The following is a 10,412-nucleotide window of genomic DNA, read 5'->3' as shown; positions in this document are numbered from 1 at the left end:
CCCCTCCCCCTCCCTCCCCGTGGCCAGACATGGAAAAGAGACAAGCCTCCTGTTTGCTAAGGAGGTGTAAGGCGCAGCAGGCACAGTTCAGCCATAGCCAGAGGGGTTTTGCTATGTTTAGTCAGGAAGCTATTATGTAAGTTGTCATTACGTTCTCTCCAATCCCCCCCTCCCCCTTCTCATGTGTGATAGACAGCTGGCATGAATATGTGTAAAGGGGAGAGGGGAGGGGGGAGAGGTATGATTATAGACATCCCTACTGGGCAGACAGATACTGAGGCCTGTGTAGGCTGAGGCTGACAGGGACCCCACACCACCCACTGCAGCCGAGTCATGTTGGATATGAAGCTGCTTTCACCCTCTCCTCCTGACAACATCATTATTAGTGTTGTGTCAGTCTCTTTGCTGAAACCTTCGCTAATCAATATCTTCGTTTTAACAGTGAATCAAATGTGTATTATTAAAGAGAATTATCTGCAGTTAGTGTTTTTTAGTCTCTTTCAGCTCATATGTCGTATATTACACACAGAAATGTAATATGTCCTTATGTCAAGAGTGATATTGCCATATATGTTACTGTTAAGCGGATATATTATTATCACATACTTACATCTTCTTTATATAAGAAGTTTATAACTTATATGAAATACCCATAGTAAAAATTTGTGTACATACATATATTAAAAATATCTATATGATGAATTTCTACATTTAATAACATGTTGCAACCATATATGTTGTATAAGATATGTATTTCATTTATAGATGCAGGTTTATTTATTATTATAAAACCATTAATTTATTATCAATTTGAATGTGTAAACTTACCTGTCCTGTATAATATCAACACATTAGACAGATTTTGGGATTTATATATGTCTATGCAACATAGGTCTACAATATAAGCATAAATACATATTTGTATGGGCTAGACATACAGTTTATGTTAATACATGTTATTTCAATTTCTAATAGGTTTCATATATATTTCGACATATATGTTTTTAGTTTAGATTTCCATATATTTCATAGGTTGGGAACTGATCTAGTGAAATATTCACATCGAATCATTTCATATCAGTTCCTTATTCCAGTAACTATGATTCAATCACAATAATAATTATTGCATTATTTCATTTCTGTCATTTGTAAGAGATTTGTAAATAAAAGGAAATGTTTGTTTTCAGCATTGACTGCTCAAAGGGGAGAAATGTAATCAACATTTCCTTTTTTTGCTTATGTAGTCTCCATAATCTATGTAATCTTTCAAGACTCTACAACCTGGTATTGTGTTTGATTAGTCATGGACTTTGTCACTGCATGGTTATATGCAGTAAATGTGAAGAAAACACATTTACTTTCTTTTTCTCTTCTCTTTCTGTTCTCTTTCTTCTGTTCTCTTCACTACTTGTGAAACCTTTAATCAATGTTCCAAAGAATGTTCAAAGGCAAGATGAACTCTATTATCCTCTGTAATGTTGTGTACGAAAGACATGACGACGTAGAACTTGCTGTTCTGATAAAGGGACTCACAAACTGGTGTAAAAGATTCACTCGCGCATTTCATATGCTTTGACTGTGCTGTGAGTCCGTCTGCAGATACCGAATTGAACTTACAGAAAGACAAGAGTTAACTTTGCGCACGCCTTTAAATCTGCTGGACTTGATGTTAGACTGGTCATTGTTATCTCTCTACAGTAGTGCTAGCAAATATGTTTTTTAGGAGACATAATGCTTTCTAGAGTTATGTTTTAATCAATACAAAAGATACATTTTAATACTGATGATATCTATTACTGACAGTACAGTGCCAAGTCTTCACATCTGCAAACATCCAGTGTTTCTCAACAACACCCACTGGCGACTGAAGAATGATTCATGTCTTTATAGTTCAGCTTAGACAGCTCTGGGAATCTGGTGAAGGTTTTGCATGTTTTGGATGTACTTTTCCTGCAGTTCCTGGCCTCCATTTGTTTTTCATTTGCTGTGCTAAAAGACTCAAGAATCAAGTCTACATTAGTTTTTGCTGAAGTTGTTGCATTACTGTTATGAGATAATACTGTTCTGACGTTTCAAACCAACCCGAAAAAAAGAAAACTGCAACATGGACCATAATAACCCATGGATTACACATAAGTGACTTTAACCGCCATCTTTCCCTAACTTTAACTAGATTAAACATAAAAAAAAGGCAGCAGGATGTGAACCCATCTGCACAGTACAAACATGACTGATAAGCATGATCCAAGCAACAATTACTAAATTATTAGCTATAAATATGTTTAGTAGGAGATAGGACTAGTTATCCTTTTTTTATGTACCTTTCGTCAGACCTTCACAGGTAAAAGAAATTCTTGTTGTAAGTTGGTAGTAACCCCAAAATTACTCCAGATGTGGACTCAGGCACAATGGTGTGTTTTCGAAAAAGAAGTTTATTTAGTTTTGGTTCTTCAGTGCGTAAGCTGCTGCAAGTTGCCATGTTCATTTCACACCAATACACCATGATTATACTAGTGGGTGCTTCTCTTTTGCTTTATGTTTCAGTAACCTGCAGGTGATCTCCTGAACTCACTCAACTGGCAGGAACATTCAACAAATAGAAGTGAGAATATTGGGTGTTTTTGGCGCCATAAACGACCACAGCCTACAGGTACTTGGAGGCTTCGCTATAAACACATTGATGACCCAGGTCCGAGAATGGTTGTTCAAAACATGTAAGCTAGGTAAATCCAAAGCAACTGATCTAGGAAGTTCAAGGAGTTTCACTTTTAACCACAATGATAAATAAACCATGGGACTTTTGGAATGACAGTCAGTGTTCTTAATTTGAAAAATGCAGCCACTGAGCAAAACGTGCTTCCTAAGCAGCTGTACATTTATCACGTTGTTACTGTGTGGATGCAACAGAAAAGTGGATAAAAACACATCCGCGCAACCAAGCTCCCAGTTTTAATCATCTGCGGTGGACTCTGACAGCTTCCTGTATCGAGCCTCGCTGCAGTGGATTAACTCGTTTTCTCAAAGAACACTCGGATGTCTTTATCTCCCCGCTCTCTCAACGGGGAAGTCCAGGCTCATACTCCTCTAGTGACTCCTTTTCTTCGAGACATTTTGTACCAAATCAGGAAGAAAACAAGCGGGAACAAAATATTTGCATCATCAGCAGGACTTGTCCGCAGGTGGTTGAGATTCTGGGCCATCAAATAGCCTAACAGCCCAAAGCAGAAATCTGCTGGAGGGGGGTTTTCATCTGTGCTATGTTCTTTGAGAGACTGAAATAGATACAGGGCAAGTTGTGGGGGCAGTTTTATTCTGTAATGGCTCTGCTATTAAAGTCAGAGCTCTCACTTCAGTCCTTTTTGACGACAGCAACCCAGGAGCCTTTTGAAGGACTCAGGTACTCTAGCTGCATTTCAATCGCACGAACCTGAGTCCAATTTTAGATCCTGGGCTGTAGCTCCTGCCCTGCAAACATCTTTGCCCTCGAGGTGGTTCCTGTTGGCCAGCACAATCACAATCGAAGTGGTGTTTGCAAAAATGAATATCACACTGACAAGCCAAAGTCAGAACCGCAACAACATTGTGTACAGCATTCATTCAGAAACAAGCAGTAGCTGTCAGTAGAACCAATTTCAGGGGGGAAAGAAAGCACTCAGCAGTGGGAATGATAGTGGCCCCGTGTTTTCAGAAGGACTGTGATCACTATATCCCTGCTGTCGTTCCTGCCAGGCACATCTTTCTCCTGTCATTTCCTGTCACCTCTGCTGTCCACCTTTTGAATAAAGCCACGAATGCCCCAAACCCCAAACACCACACAGCTTCACAGCAATCACTCTCTGTCATTGTGTTATGTAGAATAAATACATCCAAAATCATGCAGTCTTATTCATCTGTTTTAGTATCTAATAGAATGTGAATTATACAATGAAAACTGGGGACAAAGGGAAACCCAATACAGTGCAGGCGTGTGCTTCAGTGAACTGAAGTGTTGCAGTCCTTACAGTATCTTGTATAACTAAAGCAGTCAAATAAATGTAGTGGAGTAGAACGTTCAATATTCCCCTCTGAAATGAAGTGGAAGTATAAAGTAGCATAAAATATAGTACTCAGGTCAAGCAAAAGTATCTCAAAACTGTATTTAGAGTAAATGTACTTAATTACCTTCCACCACAATTACCTCGCCTTCAACACACATGGATTTTAATATTGTTCAATGACCCAACAGGTAAAACCCCTGAATTCCTCAGTGAAAACAAAGGGGGTGTCTATTATAAAAGCTATTATCAAAAAGGTAAAAGACTAACTAAACCACCATAGACACACAAGAGACTATTAACATGAAATGATACACTCTATATTGATGTCAAAATGTATCTCTACAACAACTTATCCTCCATTGTTTCACTGCTCATAACTGAACAACAATGTTTGCTAACATTAGGTCATAGGTCAAGTAAAACAAATTAGCTAACATTGGTTAGCTAAACTGTAACTTAAGGCAAAAGTTTGAAACTAGCTAATATTGGTTAACTAATCTTCTAAACTTAAGGCTAAAGTTAGAAACTAGCTAACATTAGTTAGCTGAAATGTAACTAAAGGCTAAAGTAGTTAACATTAGCATTCATCTGCAGATACTTGAAACAATCCAATTCCCGAAACTCTGAAGGTAAGAAAGCAAAGAGAGATGTTCAGCTTACGTCAAGGTTAAGAAATGGTAAGGGGATTCTGAAATCATGTTACAAGATTTGTCCAGGCATGATTATTGGAAATATATTGTAATAATTACAGTTAAGAAGAATATAGAAATGTTTAAGCATACATTTTTCAAATAACATGCAATCAGTCATGTCCATCACTTCAGGGGTGATGACCCCAAGTGAAGAAGATTGAGTCTGACAGAGTTCTGACCGGAGAACCGGTTCCTCTTTCCCCTTGTCAGACAACAGCAGCAGAGAACTGATTTTAAAACAGCTCTTTAAAGTAAAAACTGAGGAACATTTCTGACATTTTGAGCTTCTCCCCCCACAGTGCAGCTTGGGGCATCACACGGCAAGATCCAGGTCAGGCAGCCAGGCTGCTCTCCTGGGTAGAGACTGGTGTGACCGCTAAACAAGCTTTACTCATTTACAATCACTGTGCTGCTGCTGTGCCTCATGTCAACATCCACATCAGTCAGAGCCTCACACCCTGAAAGCAGCTGATGCTACTGTAGCTACACTGCAATTTTCCAGGTGACTGAACACATATTCACAGTGATCCACTGCTAACTTGGCTTAAAGGTTTACTCAGTTGCTTGCTCTCTGCCTCAAACGCCCAATCCCCTTTCTTGTCGGGAGTTATTACATAGTTGGTGCCCTATGTTGTTTTTCTTTTTCAGGCTGAGTCATGTGATGGCCTAAACAGTAGATCCAGACTAGGCTACCAGATGCTCACCACCATGATGTAGCTAGGGGAAGGACATGTGGGACACCAGTAGTGGACAGCCTGTTGGGAGTAGCGGGACATTTCCCTTTTGCCTGAGGGTCATTTTGGCCTAAACAGTGAACAGTCAACTTAACCAGCAATAATAATGAGTTGACAGATCTCTTCCATCACCTCACCTGTGTATGACTTATTGACATAATATAAAAAATATACTGTATATACTTAAATATTTCTGCTATGACTATATCGCACACATGTAGCCTCCACTTTCTCCTGTAATAATTGCAAAAAAATGAAGAAATAAAAAAATATATAATATAATTTTGAAAAATGAATAATAATTAGAATTTTTTTCACATTTATTGGTTAGCCACAAATTTTTGTATTTCATAATCTGGATAATTTTCCTCCCAGATGAGGCCAAATTTACTAGTCCTGTACCTGTTAGGTCAACAAACAAGGTTAGCAGCCATGCCCACAATTATGCAAAACTTTAGGCTTAATACAACATTGCTGTAATGTGTTATTCAGGACCGTGTTCCCACAGAACGTAGAGTTAAACATTGAGCAGCCCGAACAGAAGCCAGAGTCATTCAGTTTGTTCTCGGATGCCTTTGACCTTTGTGGTTCACTCTCATTTTATCTTGGCAAACTGCAGGCCTGCACAATATGTCTTTCACACCACTCTGGGCTCTCCACACCTTATCAGTTAGAGCACAGAATAATGGTGCAAAAAAAGCTCTCTGTTTGAGATTGATAAAGGAAGGGTGACAGTTTTTCCCATCAAACACTCGGAGCTTATCTGAAACGCTCGTCTCGAGAGGTGGTGGGATAACGGGTACGCTCTGGAGAGCACGCCTCGCCCTGGAGCCATCCTGGCTGTTCAGGAGGGATTGGATGCATTCAGCATGGCTTAGCCCCAGCTAGAGAACCAGTTTATTCATTAAACATCACGGGTGCTACCTTAGATTTCTGGCCCTGTAGTGGCGACAGATGGCCAGACGATCAGTGTGTATCCGAAACAATGGCCACTTTGCGACTCCGCAACCAAGCGGTGCTTGTCAGAAATAGGCCAACTCAAATTGCCCTTAAAATGACATAGACGGCTCTTATTGGGTGAAGCCAGAGTAGTGTGGATGAAATGCAGCAGTGTTCATAGCTTTGAAACAAAAATAGCTGCAATGCTGAACACAGGTAACTGTAGACTGAGTGCAGGTATTAGCTGTGTATTAGAGTTAGAGTGTTTTTTTCTGCCATGTTCCTAATCCAATGCCAAAGTTTTTAAAACATCACATTACCTGGTCAGAGGGTGTGGCTATACACAAATGTAATATATGTATATACATTGAATTTCTATATATGACATATATGTCCATATAAAATAAAAGCACATGTAAAAAATTATATATGGAACCATATAGAATATATATACTGTTGCTCATGAAGTTGGAATACAATATTTTTTACCTCTTTCCATGAAAGGATTGTGACAATGTGATCTATTTCATTTCACCTTGGTACATAATGTAATCATTGCACCTGGTTTAAAGTGATTACTGATGCATTTATGTAGGAATAAACAGAGGATTGTGTCTGAAAAGAAAATTATTCCAACTTTATGGGCAACAGTTTATATATATGTGTGTGTTTGTGTTTAGATCATACAAATATGTATGTTTATACATGAATGCCCATATTGTAGACATGGATTGGAAGAAATTAATAAGTAAAACATGTATAAGCAGATACTATTTTCATATGTATGTTGTTTTAATAAATAAATATATAAATAAAGAATATTAATTTAATATATTGTTGACACATATGGTCGCAGTTAAGGTCACAGTGCTAACCAGTTAGCCCCAGCCCGTCTCATCACTTTCCAATACGGAGTCACTGCAGCCTCTAATCTGCCCTCAAGACGTAGCGCCGCGTTCAGCGACTGAGAGAACTTTACAGCCTGTATTTGGATTTCAGTATTTTACTTTTTACTTTTTGCAATGCAGCTACGTGTCTCATTGTTCAGCACTGCTCTCCTCGGAGACCAATTGTACTCTGGATGAATCAGCTTCACCTGCTTTTCTTTATTTACATCTCCTCCATTTTATGTTTGTATTTGATAAGAGAGTAAGGATTTTTATCTGCGTTCACCTTATCGCTGTTGTTATATTTGTATATTTTGTACATTCAGGCAACTATATGGATAAAAAAGTTCACTACCAGGAACTGGTGCTGCTATTGCTCTTCCAGTTTGTTGTTTGTAACAGCGTTGAAACAGCTTAGTGAAGCAGTTTGGGGCCAAATTGTTTTCTGAGTGCAGAAAACTCTCCCAGTGCCAAATTGCAGGAAAATTGAAAATTTCCAATTGGGTCGCACAAAACGAGCTGGGTAGTCTTTGAAAGCCAAGCCATTTTCATCCAGAATGAGAGCAGGGAGACTTAAAATGACCCAACCATCTAAAATAAGTATGTAAGGATTTGCAATCTGCACTTATAGTTAACATTCACTGTTCAAGATTCAAAGCAAATCTCTTTTTTTTTTTTTACAGATGAATCAAGTATGAACAGTTATTCATACAATGACACATAAGTCCTCCAGTAAAACGTGTGGGAGGAAACATTCCCAATACCACCTGCACAGAGCTACAGTGTATGTTGGTACATACCTTGAATACCATGAATCCTTGACTGTTCACATGACTCAGTAGGTAAATACAGTCACATGGCACCACTGTGCACAGAGGGTTGAATAACTCGGTTACTGTTATGAAAACACTATATGCAGGGAATTATAAGCTAAAATGCTGCTGTTCGTTTGAAATCTGAATCATTTTCATTCCTTTTTCTTCATGATGCAAAGTTATCTTCATGATTATTCTCATTTTATTTAATTCAGTTCGATTTAATTCCATCACATGCTAATCATGGCATAATAGCAAGGCTATACTTATAGGCACAGCGGTGCTTTTCAGCTAAATGCTAACATGTTGATGTTTAGCAGGTATGGTGTTTACCATGTTCACCATCTTAGTTTAGCCTCTTAGCATGCTAGCATTTGCTAATTAGCAGTGCCGGGCAACCTATTTGAAATGTGTAATCAACTACACATTATTCACTGAAAAAGTGTTTACATTACTAATTACTAAGCAACAGAAGTAATGCATTAAACTACTTATAGGCTAACTTTACTTTGGTTACTCAGCTGACAGCTCTGTCACAGGAGCTTTTCAATAACTCCACACCCTCCACACATAAACATCACATCTTTTGTATTTAAAGGAGCCATTTTTAAATTGTGCTATTGCTACATAGCTAACATTAGTATCAACAGCTGTTTACTTAGCCGTCTAGAAGAAAACGTTGTGAGTTCAACATCAAATTTCATTCCTTTACTCGTAAGAGCCGTCTCCAGGTGGAAAGAATCCTTCTTGTTATGCTTCTATTTCAATCACTTATTTTCTTGTATGGTCACTTTCCGATACCGAGTCACTGTATTGTCTTGTCGTACACGAAGCTACTGAAGACATAGCGCTGCTCAGAGGGCGAATTCTAACCTTTAACCCTAAACCTAATGATGATTGAAGCTTTCGGCAAGACTGGTAAGTAAGCTGCTAATGCAAACGCTGGCTACATAGCAACATAGTAAAACACTGAGCTTCTGATTGGCTGACTGTTTTCTGAGTGATCAAAAAAATATAGCAGATTTCAGGTAAACACTGGAGGGTGGTTCCAGGTGGGCCGGGCTTGGGGAATGGCGGAGGGCCATGACTGCTTCGTTGTGACGTCACAAAGTCCTGACAGCTCGTTTAAGGCTCAGTTTCTGAATACAGGCTTTGATACTTTAACATTATTAATATAGACCTTAGACCTGATTTATTATGAAAAAAGACATGGAAATCTAGCTTTATACTATATGGGACCTTTAATATAGGAAGTTTCTGTAATATGGCCTTTGGAGCTGTGACCTTTAGATCATTGCCTGGTACATTAGGAGGCACCGTAACCTTGGTTATATCTCTCCTTTGACTAGTGTTAGATTATAAGAGGTCGTAAACTGGGTTTTACATGAGCATGAAATTTATTTACATGAAAAATCAAAACACTGATTCAAAATAATTGTTGTTGTCTATGTATGTTACTTCCATACATTTATGGGTAGCCAAAACCTGTCCTGTCCGGTCATGTCCATGTCAAATAGGATATAATCACAAATATCCCAGTGCCACAGAAAATGTATTTTGGCATCACCACGCCGTCACAGCCAGACTGACGGAAATGTCATCAAATGTCAAAATGTTGCTTATGATTCTTGAATTCTGAGAGATGGCAAACGTGGCAATTAGCCTCAATTAGATGACATACTCTTATGTCTCCTCTTCTTGTAAAACAGGGTGAAAAGTGTTACAGAAATGTTGTGTTTTTCTCCAAATTGAGGCAGATGGATAATGAGAATGGCTGGCTGGCCGCGGGCTGTGTCAGTCTGGATCCCTCAGTTGTCAGGGCTGCTCTATTTTTCCGCAGCCCTGACAATTCTGTCCTGCTGCGTTCGCCGGTGGAGATGCGAGAGTGGGAAAACATCAAATCAGTTTGTTGCAAGATCAAGAGCAGTCTGTCCAATTCAAGTCAATGTGTGCTTTTGAAAACACTGGAGTCTTGCTCTGTCTCATTTGCAGTAAGAATACTCTTGATGTTAAGTTATTAGCGATGCTGCCCTCACAAATCTACATTTTGTCGATGTAAATGACATTAATTCTGTATCAAAATTGGCACAGAGCAGTTTGATGCCCAGACTAAGGTATTCATCAAAGCATTTTATTTTCTCCTACAGTGGACAAGTGGACGCCAGCCAAAGTTTCACCCTTTAATACTGGAGTGTAACCCAAGGCCTTGTTTCTTGACATTTTATCGGAGGCTATAAAGTCAATATCTGGATCTCATGCAAACATGAAGTCCATCCTGGTTTAATTAACCTCACTCAAAGACTTAATG

The sequence above is a fragment of the Seriola lalandi genome, unplaced genomic scaffold (assembly GCF_002814215.2).
Source record: "Seriola lalandi dorsalis isolate HSWRI2012SDOR001 ecotype SW California unplaced genomic scaffold, Sedor1 jcf7180002054850, whole genome shotgun sequence".
NCBI lineage: Eukaryota > Metazoa > Chordata > Actinopteri > Carangiformes > Carangidae > Seriola > Seriola lalandi.
This window is presented reverse-complemented; position numbering follows the sequence as displayed.